At 40.4% G+C, this 14767-nt stretch overlaps 1 protein-coding gene across 1 annotated transcript in view; it reads right to left on the bottom strand.

Moving 5' to 3' along the window:
• Window positions 1-14767, bottom strand: part of RIMS2 (regulating synaptic membrane exocytosis 2) — a 374923-nt gene that overhangs the window by 258868 nt on the left and 101288 nt on the right.

The raw sequence follows: 14767 nt of genomic DNA, 5'->3' as shown, positions 1-14767 counted from the left end.
CCAAAGAGTGGCATTGGAGGATGAGGTTTCGGATCCTTGGCCTCTTACTTGTGGGGTGCCACAGGGTTCCATCCTCTCCCCGATGCTGTTCAACATCTATATAAAGCCGCTGGGGGCAATCATCAGGAGATTTGGGCTGCAATGTCATCAGTATGCGGATGACATGCAGCTCTATCTCTCATTTAAATCTTCACCGAGGTTGGCTGTAGAAACCCTGTCCAAGTGCCTGGAGTCGGTGAGTGGCTGGATGGGAAGGAATAAGCTGAAGCTGAACCCTGACAAAACCGAGGTACTGTTTGTGGGAGACAAGGGAAGGCTGGGGGATGTGGACCTGGTGCTCAATGGGGTACGTTTACCCCTGAAAGACCAGGTCTGCAGCCTGGGGATCATTCTTGACTCCCAGCTGACCATGGAGGCTCAAGTCTCGGCTGTGAGCCGGGCGGCGCTGTATCAACTCCATCTGATACGAAGGCTGCGCCCCTACCTTCCCAACCATCTGCTCCCACCGGTAGTACATGCCCTGGTCACCTCTCGCCTAGACTACTGTAATGCGCTCTATGTGGGGTTACCCTTGAAAACGGTCCGGAAGCTGCAACTGGTACAGAATGCGGCGGCTCGTCTGATTAAAGGCAGCCGCCGGCAAGATCACATCACTCCAGTGCTGAAGGAGTTGCACTGGCTACCGGTTGTTTACCGGGCCCAATGCAAGGTGTTGGTTTTGACCTTTAAAACCCTATATGGTTTTAGCCCAGTCTATCTGAAGGAGCGCCTCCAGCATCGTCAGGGATGCCGCTCAACAAGATCAGCCTCAGAAGACCTTCTCTCGATCCCACCGGTTAAAACAGCTAGACTGGTGAGGACTAGAGAGAGGGCTTTTTCAATAGTGGCCCCCACCCTGTGGAACTCTCTCCCAAATGATCTCCACCATGCCCCTTCTATGATAAGCTTCCGCTGGGCCTTGAAGACCTGGCTCTTCAGGCAGGCTTTTGGGGTGGGTTAGGTTTCTTACTGTTATGGTTTTACATTTTAATGTTTTAATGTATTGTTTTATCTTGTATGTCGCCCAGAGTGGCTGGACAACCAGCCAGATGGGCGACTAATTAAATAAATAAATAAATAAATAAATAAACAGATGATGATGATGATGATGATGATGATGATGGGCTTTCTTCCTACAATGGCCTTCTGTTGACTGGCCTGGCCTGAGGGCACTTAAATCCTTCTTGCCAGAAACAAGTAGGCTAGAATAAATGTTCCTTACCCAGGCTCTCTAAGCAGGTGAGAAGGAATGATCCTGTCACTTCAGCTGGACCTGGAAACACTCTCATTTAGCTAAGATTTCTGTCCTGATTTCCAATCAGAGAATTTTTGTTTGTTTGAGTGGTATGCTCCGAGCAACTGTAGATGATGCTTAATGTATCATGTTTAATGACATCAATAGAGCCTGCCCCTATGACCTCACTAGGTCCCGCCCTTGAAATCTCAGGGTTTGGGATGCTTCTGACCTGGCAACCTTAGTCACAAATTGTGCAAGCCTGTTCTACCTTATACCAGGAAGAAAAGAAAGGAATACAAGTCTGACTGTACAGTACAAATGCAGTTAAGTTTACTGGGCACAAAAAGAAAAATCTCCCTTATTCAGACACACATTCCAATCCTCCCAGCAGTGTCCACACAGTCATTTTCTGCAAGTGCTCATAATATGAGACTAGTGCCCCAAATTGGTTCTGACCAGATAAAATTGCCAAATAAGATGCACGGTGTCCTGCTGAAACTTAATCACAATGTGCCAGACAGACAGAGACCTCAACAAAGTAGTGGAAAGGTTTAGAGATGCAATTATGGAGTTCCATCACATAGCAAGATGCAGTGTAGCAGTACATATATAAGACAAAGAGCAGCTGTGTATGAGGTACAATAAAAATAATGAGATGGAACATCTTGATTCACTTAATCAATTACACTTGATTTGATTATTTTACGTATCATTTATTTGATTTGAAGTTCTGGAATAAGCTGCCACTTCATTGTATAGAATAATTCTTTTCTGCTCTCTTATTTATTTTCAAACAACAATAGAGGCAGGAATGGTTACAATGCATAAGCAGGGGTCAACAGTGTTGATTTTAGCTTCCAAAATGTACATTTAGCATTTGACTGGACAAACACAATGTAAACAATTTTAACTGCAGCAAAGAGAAAGAAGTATAGTCATCTGTGCAATGTAATCTTAAATGTGGAAACTTCTCATTCTCTTCTCTAACAGGGAAATGCTCTCCCTGCATGTGTACAGTTACAAGTTGTGCAATTTTATGATTGGAACCTGTTCTTAGAATGGAGTTATCCACTTTACCATAATGTCCCAGGAACATAGGGGATGTTGTGTTTATTATTGCCAGGCTTACAGGCTAGTTTGGCCATATTAATCTTTTAAATTTGTTTTGAAATCTTCAAGCTGCTAGCCTCTTGACATGGAAGAAATTCATTTCTATGGCTACATCTTGCAAGACTTTCAGGCCAGGCTTTTCATTCAGAGAGTGGCTGTAAATGGAATAAGAAATAGTTGCCAACTTCACTTTGGCTATCTTAATTTCTCCTGTTTCTTCAGACAGTCTCTTCCTTTTGAAACCAATTTCAACCCAGCCTCCTCCTTTAATTCCTACTTCTATTTGCACCTATTCTTTCTGGCTTCTTCCCTCATCTAGTTTGAACCAGGACTAGACAGTACCCATTGGTGACATCAAGGTATTTGGTGACACAGAGGCAAGGAGTTGGGCTGGTAAGCTCCAGTTCCCACACCACAACATCTCTTCCCATAGAATACAAGAAGAAAGCACCTGCCTGGAAAGGACACTTTATATGCATGCAGTTGGGCCTGCATCCAGATCAGGTGGGGTGCACTGAAACAAGCAGCAGCAAAACATGCTAAATATGAAGCAAGGATTTTTTACCTGCATTGGACACCAGAAGCATCCTGAGATAAGGCTAGGTTCTATAACTGCTCTGTCCTGTCTTGGCCACTGGAGGCACAGAGCAATGAGCTAAAAATCACTAAAGCTTGGCAGGAACAGATGAGAGCTACACAGATTGGCAGAAAGCAGGCAGCAGATGCAACCAGCATTGCATGACCAAAGTGATGACTACCAGTCAGGAACATTATGCAGGAGCACATATAGCCCTAAAAGTAGACAACGTGCTCTGACAAAGACCACAGATGGACTGAGCCCTTATACTCTCAGGCAGGCCCTGATGGCTGAATCAAACTCCACCCTTCTTCAGAACTGTCTCTTTAATAGTGCCTTGCTCCAGCTTGGAATGTAACACCCTTTGGCAGTCTGTGGTCTCTTGACAAGCACTCTGACATTTCAGCAATGGAGGAAAGTGGGTCCTGGGCAGTTGGTGAGGTATTCCTCAGGGGGATTCTATTTCTTGCTTGAGGGAGCTGGACTGCTAGACTCCACACAAGTCTGTTCCTCCTGAGACTGGCTGTAGGTTCACCAGGATGAAACTTCCATTAGCATGTCTTCTAAGTTGGTATATGAAATAGTGGCACTGGAGGCAGGATATGGAATCACTCCTCTTCTGAGTCAGTGTCTGACTCACTCGATGGGACCATGACATACCCTGCTTTCTTTCTTTTATGCCTGTGGCAGTTCCCTGCTTTTGATCAATGGCTGACTTCTTTGCTTCCAAGAGAACTAGTAATTTTACATGACATCAGTAAACCCTTATTTGAGGTGTGAAAATGATAGGTTCTGTTTATAATATACTAAATAGACCAAGTTGATTAAAGGGTCCTATTTACCATGACCACACAATCTCCATGGGCCAAATAGCTACTGACAAGAACAGAGTACTGCCCTCAGCTTCCTCTATTGGCAAGACCATTGTGATGCTCTCAGTGAGTTCTATGCTCTGTTCCCAAGCACTGACCAATCTGACCCAGAGTTCACAAATTTGTTACTCTGAAACCACCTTCAGCAGTTAGCTAGACTCACTGGGAGAAAAAAAATATTCATTTTCAACATGACATACTAACAGAAATAAAGTTAGCAAGCCGTGAAAATCAACATTATAATTTAACTTAGCCACTAGTCCAATAACTATTCTATAGTATTATTTACATTCCACTTATAAAAAGACTGGGGTGATGGCAGTGGAAAAGGAATGGTTTTATCTCACCTAAAAGGCAAGCTATAAAAAAACTTCAAAGAACTCATATTGGCTCAATATTGCTGGAATCACTACCTGATTTTAGCACTTTGCATGTGCAGTTATGTTGTTTAAAGTAAAAATACAAAACCCCACAGTAAATAATTATAAAGCCCCTTAAGACTGAGAGGGTCAGATTACAATTGGCCATTAATGACACAAGTTACTAGAAGACATGAACGGCACTGCCTTTTCTTCACGCCAAATATAAACCATAATGCAGATTGAGGAAAGGGAAGACCCAGTTGGAGAGTAGTCCTGGAGACTGTGAGTGCAAGTAGGATATGTTCCACAGCTTGATGTGAATTTGATGCCAGCTCCAGTTCTTTCCCCCTTTATCATGCATGGCTTCTCCATTGTGGAATAGATTTATGGCAACCCTCTTTCCTAAAAATAATGGTTATCACTGACAATACAGGTCCCCAGATCTCAATTGCCAAATTCAGGCACCCAAATACAAGTGGCCTGATCTGAATATTATACAATTCACATAGCAGATTAGAAAAGGGTTAAGCAATCCCTGTCCTGCTGACTACTTCCTCCAGATCATCCCTTTCAAAGTTGTTTTTCTAGAAATTGAACAGAGGTTGGGGTTTCTTAGATATCTCAAAGGCTAAATAAAAATTAAGACAATTTATATATTATAATAAGTCTAAGGCTGCAACCCTTTCCTAAGAATAAGCCCCCCTGAACACAATAGGCCTGTGTAGCACTGTTTGCCTATTCATCTATATTTTTCAAATAAATTCAGACTTACAGCTCCAATCCTCCCCTGCCAGGATGGTAGACAGATTATGATGGTCTGCCCCTGGAAACGAATGGAATCCATTATCCTGAATGCCATGGGAGGGTTTCCAGTACAGAGAGCAGGTGACCCTGTTGAAATGCTTGTCACGCTGTGGAATAATGAGACATGTTGGGCTGTTGACATGATAGCCCCAAGTGCTTTCTTTGACATTATGGAGCTTATTTTGTACCTTCTTACACCAGTGAGGGCAATGAAAAAGGCCAGACAACAACCAGAGCACAAGTGGCGAAAGACATGCTGTGAAGCTGAACGGCACAAATGAAACAACATAACCATGACTTGTGTGGCAGTGAGGGCGGCGAAGAAGGCCCACTTGTCTGCCTCTGTCACATCCTCAAGTAGCTGTCCAATTGAGCTTTTTCATATTGCTCAGGGTCTGTTAACATCTACTGCAGCAAATGGAGTTTTAGATCCTTTGGATGCTCACTGTGAATTGTTTGCAAGTCACTTTAAGGCTTCTCATCTCTGTAGTAATCTTGACGCCCTGTCCACATTTAGTATAGTCCCCAGTGAGGTATCCAGTGCAATGTCTCCTGCAACATCTTGGGATCAGTTTCAGTTGATGCAGCCTGATGAGGACAATGTACTTCCAACAATATGGCCAGCAATGTGTCTTCTTGACTCTTGTCCTTCTTGGCTTATTAAAGCTTGCTAAGGGGGTATGACCAAGTGGATTCAGGGTGTGGTCAATGTGTCTTTGCTGGAAGAAGTGGTCCCAGCTGCCCTGTAAGATGCGATGATCCAACCTTTCCTGAAAAAAACCCTTTCCAGCCTCTGATTTGGAATCCCATGCCTTGGGGTGGATCTGCTGGCCAGATGAATTCCCTTTGTTAAACAAATAGATTGGCCAAGGAGGATAATGGGTCTATCAGTTGTCTTGCAACGGTGAATGGGCCAGGAAGACCCTTTTGTCATTGAAACTCTTCAGGAGAGACTTCCCTCCCCCCCCCCCCGGAGCCCAGCAGAGGCTTGTAGTTTTAGTGTGTCTAGAGCAGCCTTTCCCAACCAGTGTGCCTCCAGATGTTATTGGACCACAACTCCCATCAGCCTCAGCCAGCATTGCCAATGGCTGAGGCCGATGGGAGTTGTGGTCCAACAACATCTGGAGGCACACCGGTTGGGAAAAGCTGGTCTAGAGAATGCTTGGAGACTGAAGGCAGGCAGAGAGACTGGCTCTCTGCACCATGCCATTTGGGGTGCCTCCTGTAACATTGATGGGAAAGCTGGATATTGGACTGCTGATGCCTTGAACCCCCCTCCATCTTAAGCTCAGGTTGGAATGTGTGTAAATAAACAAACCATATTTCATAAAGACACCACAGTCTCTGCTGACCTTCTTCCCAAAGGAAACCAAACCCTGGAGGAGCGCAGGGACCCTGGAAATTTCACCGCTCAGAGATTGGGGAGGCATGCAACAGTATCTTCAAGCTATAATTCTCCCCTTGAACATGTAAACAAATCAGTATTGTCAGTTTCCAAGGAAAAGCTTAGGAAATGGCAGTGGTACCTGCAAAAAGGTGGGGATGGGATTTAAAACCAACTAAATACAATTTAGTAGAACTAATTGGTCAGTTACAACCCACTAGTGTCCAGCTGCTTCAGCAAGTGAAAAATTATTGTTTTAACATTTCGGATATGCCAGAATTGAGAAACATGCTTAGTTTCTCTATCATTTTGATATTCACAGTATGCTGAATGGACTGCTTATTAGTTTGCATCCCTTCAGGCTTGCTTAATGGTTAAGCATTTGCTATCATTCTGCACTATTACTGTTTTAACATTTTTAAAATGCAATATTAGTTTAGTCTACAGGTATAACATCCTTAAAAAACAGTAAAATTACAAAACAGATATGTGGTTATTCAGTAATAACTACATGATAGATAAGTGTTTTATCCAGACAGTTTAACTTTTTATTTGGCAAACACAATTATATCTCTGAATCTTCTACCATAAGAAATTATGGAAAATATGTAACACATGATTTCCCATCCCTCATCAAATCCCAAGTTTCTGACAACTGCATAGTATTATGACCCAGTGTGCGGCAGCTGTGAAAAAGGCAAATTCCATGCTAGCGATAATTAGGAAAGGTATTGAAAATAAAACAGCCGATATCATAATGCCGTTGTATAAATCTATGGTGCGGCCGCATTTGGAATACTGTGTACAGTTCTGGTCGCCTCATCTCAAAAAGGATATTATAGAGTTGGAAAAGGTTCAGAAGAGGGCAACCAGAATGATCAAGGGGATGGAGCGATTCCCTTACGAGGAAAGGTTGCAGCATTTGGGGCTTTTTAGTTTAGAGAAAAGGCGGGTCAGAGGAGACATGATAGAAGTGTATAAAATTATGCATGGCATTGAGAAAGTGGATAGAGAAAAGTTCTTCTCCCTCTCTCATAATACTAGAACTCGTGGACATTCAAAGAAGCTGAATGTTGGAAGATTCAGGACAGACAAAAGGAAGTACTTCTTTACTCAGCGCATAGTTAAACTATGGAATTTGCTCCCACAAGATGCAGTAATGGCCACCAGCTTGGATGGCTTTAAAAGAAGATTAGACAAATTCATGGAGGACAGGGCTATCAATGGCTACTAGCCATGATGGCTGTGCTCTGCCACCCTAGTCAGAGGCAGCATGCTTCTGAAAACCAGTTGCCGGAAGCCTCAGGAGGGGAGAGTGTTCTTGCACTCGGGTCCTGCTTGCGGGCTTCCCCCAGGCACCTGGTTGGCCACTGTGAGAACAGGATGCTGGACTAGATGGGCCACTGGCCTGATCCAGCAGGCTCTTCTTATGTTCTTATGTTCTTATTAGAAAGGGAATTAACTGAAACTGTTTTACCCCCTTCGTTGCAGAGAGAAACTGAATCTAACCATGATCATGAAATGGGTACTTAAACCACTTATCAATAACATGCTAGCAGATAGTATTATTTTTGCAACATTGTAGAAAATGCTGCATCTATGCAGAATATTTAAAAGCAACCAAAAGCTGGCCAAGGGTCTAATATGGTCTTTGCTCATCAGCTATTTAGGACCAGCAAATCCTTAATTAGATTCTTATTCTATATACACAAGTTAAATGGAGACAAATTTGTGAAAGATAAAATTAGCCAAATATATGTTTAATCATATTTGACAGATGCATTCATAAGTACAGAAAGTTCATTAAAGATACACTGCCACAAACAATTTCAGCGACATTGATTTATTGCTTTCCTGGTCACCATCCTTTCCCCCCAAAACTCCAGTAACCCAGCCTACAATGATCTTTCCCACATGCATAGTTATAAAACTTCAGACAGCTTTTAAACAATCTGAACTGTGCACATTACCATATCTACGTTATCTTATCTAGCAATGCTTCACAAAATCCACAAACACTAGCCCAGACAGATTAAGAAACTGTAATGAGCTACCTGAAATCCATTCTTCTCTGCTGATCCCCTGGATCACAACTGTAGACATCTTTTTATTATTAAAAACAATGAATTTGTAATGATCCATTCCTTACATTTTGTACTTTAGTGAACCACCTTGTTAAAACACGAAAGGCGTTTAAAGAGAAAAAATAATATTGTGCTGTAATTTTATTGTATCCAGAAGCTTATATGTATGAGAGCAAAGTGGCCTCTCTTAAACCCCATGCTGTTGCATTTCCAATGTACATAATGGTAAAATATAAGCTTGCCAGGAATTACCATTCAAAAAAGAATAAAGTATTAAATTACTATATTAAAAGAGGATTTAATCCAGTTGTAAACAAAAACAATTCCCCTTAACTCCTGAAGTTTTCAATCATCCTTCATAGGTACGATCCATATAGACCTCTGAGTAAGAAGCCAAGAACAAAAGAAAGTCTAGGTATATTTTCTACTTTACTCTCTTACTAGCAATGTCTTCATTATTTATATATATCAGCACTGGTTTCCAGCAGCTGAAGCCAAATCTGGTTAAATATTCATTGTCCCCTGCTGTGCCATAATGTCCAACTATACTCAGAAGAATCCTAGGTGTGCTGTTACACACCTGTGGTTAAAACAAGGGATTTGCTTAGCTTAGTTCAATGAAGGCCTATGACTGAAACTTAACAGCACTTGATATGGTTTCTGAATATCTCACCAGGTAGCAAATTTGAATTAATACTCAAACACAATTTAACATTCTGGCTCTGCAACTGAAAAGCTTTTAGAGTATGAAGGGGCTTTACCTCAGCTTTAGAGCACATGCTTTGCATGTATAAGATCCTGTGTTCAATTCCTGGCATCCAGTTAATATGTAATCAGTTATGTAATAAGGCTGGGAAGACTGCAGCATGAATACCAGTGAACTCAAGTCCATCAAGGCAGGCAGCACTAGGCTACAGAGTCTATTAGCCTGATTCAATATGTGGGATTTCCTTTGTGTTTGTTAATTACCACCATATCAAAAGAGTTTAAAGGACAGTCATATTTGTAGATTGATATTTAAATAAAAACTTCACAGCATAACAACCAAATTGAGAGTTAATGCAATGACACAGCATGACTCAGTATTAGATGGTATGATTTCAGTACCACTATACATCCCTAAAAGTCATACCACTTTTGAGGGTAGGGAAAGGAACAACTCTATCCAATCCCCTTGTATACCAACATATAGATTTACCTAAGGAGGAGCTCATGAAAATGCATGGGTGACATCCCCCCTCATGATCCTTTGGAACTGAAAAATCTCATTGAAATCAAGTTACAACCACTATCAGCTGTTTGGGCTTTCTTACTGTTCTCTCTTAAGATTTCAAAAGCTGAAGAGGAGAGAATCTCTTAGACAAGTAATTTGAATTTATATTATATTTATTTTTAGAATTTGTATCTTAGCTTTCCACAAACATTAGAAATATAATATGAAAGAAGAAAAAAACTAGAGAATGTTCCTCTAATCATCAAAGTAAGTGTATTAAGAACAAAGCTAATCCACACCTCAGAAGTTGATTTTATATTTATGCTAATTTTGAGGGCAACCCTAGGCTCCTGGTGTCAAAGGAAGATGTCTCATTCCCTTCTTCCAGTGATGAGACATAGCCACCTGCAAAAAGGATTTCAGGTACACTGAGAAGAACTTGAGTAGTAAATAGCTATTACTTTGAAGCAAACAGAATTAGGATTTCAAAATTAGGCCAGCATCCCAAGATCCATGTTTCCATGAATGCATTGGGTCTTTTCAAGAACCCCTTTCCACAGCAGCCCCTCACTCTCCTTGAAGTGCTGCTGAATTAAGAGAATTTTCTGGAACACTATCTAATTCAGCACAATAGGTTGCAGTGGGAAGGGAAAAATCAAGAAAGCCCCTGTCAACACATGAACAGTTGCTTATTTAGTCATTTGTTTTGTTTAAGGGAATTTATACCCCACTCTTCCAATACAAGTACAGTGCTCAGGACAGCTTAAAGGTAATTAAAAACAGCTTAAAAGTTAATAAAACTTAAACAATTAAACAATAAATAGTTTAAGAACATAAGAAGAGCCTTCTGAATCAGGTCAGTGGCCCATCTAGTCCAGCATCCTGTTCTCACAGTGGCCAAACAGATATCCATGGTAAGCCTGCAAGCAGGACCCGAGTGCCACCCTCCCCCCCGCCAGTTTCCAGCAACTGGTGTTCAGAAGCATACCACATCTGACTGTGGAAGCAGAACATAGCCATCATGGCTAGTATCCTTTGATACTGTTATCCTCCATGAATTTGTCGGACCCTCTTTTAAAGCTGTCCAAGCTGGTGCTTTTAAAGCCATCTAAGTTTAAATCCCAGTCTTAAACTCTAGAAAACTTTTTGGATATTAGCCCTCAGAACTATTTACTTTAAAATAATCCCAATCACTTCTAAATAACTGCTTAAATTATTTTAGAAAAAACTCAGTAGAAACTTTTACTGAACTGTGCTTTTATGCAAATCCTTTCTGTTTCGAATGTTACTTGCACAAAAGATGATACACAGTAGCAAGTGTTTCCAGTACTTAAAAGTTGTAACATTTGTTACAACAGCATTCTTTCTTTTCATCAAAATAAGCTACAGTGGCATTCACAGAACATTGGGTAGGATCCAAACTTAGTCATCCTTAGAACAGACCTACTGAAAATCAGTAGGACTTGTTGGTCATGAGTAACTTGTTCCACTGATTTCAATGTGTCTATTCTAGGGATGACTAAGTCTAGAATCAATTATATTATTCTAGACCTTATGTGTTTTCTGTATTTCCCATCCGCTGTTACCTGGGTACACAGGAGGGAAAGTGCTCTTAAAATATCATTTAATTATAGCTAATAATTATGACTTAGTAGCCTTCTAAGTCATACTCAGAGTAGATCCATTGAAATCATAGAATCACAGAGTTGAAAGGGTCCTATAAGGCCATCAAGTCCAACCCCCTGCTTTATGCAGGAATCCAAGTTAATACATACCCAACATGTACCTGTCCAGCTGCCTCTTGAATGCTTCCAGTGTCGGAGAGCCCACCACCTCCCTAGGTCAATGGTTCCATTGTCGTACCACTCTAACAGTCAGGAAGTTTTTCCTAATGTTCAGCAGAAATCTGGCTTCCTGTCACTTGAGACCATTATTCTGTGACCTGCACTCTAGGATGATCAAGAAGAGATCTTGGCCCTCCTCTGTGTGACAACCTTTCAAATACTTTAAGAGTGCTATGATGTCTCCCCTCAATCTTCTCTTTTCAGGACTAAACAGGCCCAGTCCTTTCAGTCTCTCCTCATAGGACTTGGTTTCCAGTCCCCCGATCATCTTTGTTGCCCTTCTCTGAACCCGTTAGAGTTTGTCTGTATCCTTCTTAAACTGTAGTGTCCAGAACTGGATGCAGAACTCAAGATGAGGCCTAACCAGTTCCAAATAGAAAGGAACCAATACTTCACACGATTTGGAAACTATACTTCTGTTAATGCAGCCTAAAACAGCATTTGCCCTTTTGCAGCCATATCACACTGTTGGCTCATATTCAGCTTGTGATCAACCACAACCCCAAGATCCTTCTCGCATGTAGTATTTCTGAGCCAAGTATCCCCCATCTTATAACTGCATTTGGTTTCTTTTTCCTAGGTGTAGAACTTTGCACTTATCCCTGTTAAATTTCACTCTTCTGTTATCAAACAACAAGTCAGTCATGATTAACTAAGTCCTTTGTTCAGTGGGTCTACTCTGAGTATAACTTAGCTGGACATCATCCTAATTCATGCTGATTAGGGATGGGAACAAATTCGATTCAATTCACATTTAAAGTCAAATCTATCAAATGTGTACTTTCCGAAATAATATGAGAACTGAAACACAGTTATCCTTCGAAATCAGCACTTATCCTAATTTTGCAATGCAGTTCTCCAAGCAAATAATGTTAACAAAAATGCATATATTAGGGGAAAGTACACATAAACATGAATATGTCAGTGAAAATAACATACAAAAATACATTGTATTAGGAGAAACTGCTGGCAAAGATGACTACATTAGTCAAAACTACATACAAAAATGAATTTCTTAGGAGAAATTTGCACTAAAATGTTGAAGAATTTTCATGAGGATTTTTTAATTTAAAAAATTCACAAATTGCTGCAGAAATGTGGAGAACTGAAGACTGGAAAAATAAGAAGCTGAGAGAACTGAAATTGACAGTTCTTTCCATCCCTAATGCTGATATCCTTAAGGTTTTTCTCCCCTGCAAGTAATTAACTAAAACAAACATTTAAAAATACTTTAGATTTGCATGCATAACTTTCCTTTTATTTAAATAATAAAGACCATATGATGTGTGCATCAGGGCATAATTATATTGATCGGTGTTTACAGATTAAAGGTCTACATGGTCTACAAACTTATATTCTCTAAATAGCTTTTATAAGGTTTTTGTAACTTTAATATTGTGTGCATGACATCCTTTGTATGGTAACTTGGAAGTAAGGTTTTATCCAATGCTGCACAAGCACAACTCCTCTCCTCCCCTTGTGCACCCCAAAAATCTGCTCCAACATTCTGGAGGTGCACAAAGGGCTGCAGCGAGGGGGGGGAGGAAGGGGAAGTTCCTCTGAGTAAGTGGAAGTCTACTGAGCAAGCAGAACAGCAGCATTGAATATAACCCAATGTCTCACAGGATTCATGGGGCTTACTCACTAAATAGTGCATTTAGGACTGCAGTCTTGCACATTAAAATTAGACTGTGAGCCCTTTGGGTATAGCAACAAACATGCCAATGAAGTTGCTGAGGCCCAGCTAGCCTCATGGGATAAAACAGGCTACTAATTATAAATATATTACAACAAGCATTGTATATAATAATATTCCTACTAATGTGATCCCAACATTGCAACATTAAAGAGAAAAACAATTAGGGCAGAATGATTAATTTTACATATTGACCTAATGTACTGCACATATATCACATGCAAAATGAAAAATATGAAAATGAAAAATGTTAATGCTAATACTTTTCTTAAGAAAGAATTTTCATGCATCATGTTGGTGTTAAAAAAACTGGTTTCTTTGTAGTCCTTTGCCTCTATTTTAAAAGGATCACCTCCTACTGACCTTAGTGAGAACTCAAATTACACCCCATGGTATCACAGATACAGCTTATCTGTGTATCTTCTTTGCCACTATAAACATGGAAAGTATGAAGGGGAGGAGTCATGTGACATTACAAAGCTATGTAAATATGTTATCCATGTAGGCAGATGTTTATTTATTGTCCATGTATGGTAAGTAAGGAGGGGAGGGTTAAAATGGAGTGTTAGGGAGTGAGTGCTTGGCATGAATGTTTCTGATAGGGTGATGGATTCTTTGTTTGGGTGGAGGGAATGAGTAAGGAAGCTTTTAAATCAACAGGGGTGTCAGTTAAAAAAGGCATTTGGTTTTATTCTGGGGTTTAGATAGTTAGATGAAGAACTGGGGGGATCTGTTCTGAGGGATAAAGAGATTTAGGCTGCAATCCAATTCATATCTACTCAAAAGTAAATTCCATTGGGTTCAATGGAACTTACTCCCAGGTAAGTGTGTATTGGATTGCAGCCTTAGTTAGACAGAGTAGTGTAGCATATATTATATACAGAGCTTTACCATCTTTAATGTTTTAAAATACTCATATGTGAATAATAAAGTATCATTTTGTTTATCTTGTTCCATACTCATGCCTAAGTTTGGTTACTGTCTACCATATAAATATCAGTTAGTGAGGTGGCATAATAACAAATGGTATTAAACCCTGTATGATTGTCAACGGTAATTAAATAATTTGAGTTGTTTATATAACCCAGTTTGTTGCTCATTGTACCCTGTGTTACTACGTAGTCTTATTTTATAACTCCCAGTATTATATTTTATATTAGTGGTCAGTTGACTGTAAATAAAGATTGATGATGATGGTATTAAATCTAATACAATCTTTAGAGTGTAAGTAAATATTTTAAAGGTGTGTCATACTTTATACCATAAGAAATAATAACAAACCCTGAAGGAAACTAGCAATAAATATAATCACAGTGGGTTTGGGAGTATCCAGAATCACCCAGAGATAAGGATGGGATACTGTGGGGTGACCAGGCTGTGAGTGAAAATATCGCACATAAAGGTTGGAAGGTACTGTATAGTCTCTGTACATGTGTAGAGGGTAAATTCTACCGTGTATAGGGACAGACATTCCTATTGTCTGCTGCAGGAAAGCAGGGATAGGTGGGTAGGGGCATCACAGTCACATCTTCAAACATGCAATGG

Source organism: Rhineura floridana, chromosome 1, assembly GCF_030035675.1.
Source record: "Rhineura floridana isolate rRhiFlo1 chromosome 1, rRhiFlo1.hap2, whole genome shotgun sequence".
Classification (NCBI taxonomy): domain Eukaryota; kingdom Metazoa; phylum Chordata; class Lepidosauria; order Squamata; family Rhineuridae; genus Rhineura; species Rhineura floridana.
The sequence above is the reverse complement of the archived record's forward strand: the minus strand, read 5'-3'. Positions and strand labels throughout refer to the sequence as shown.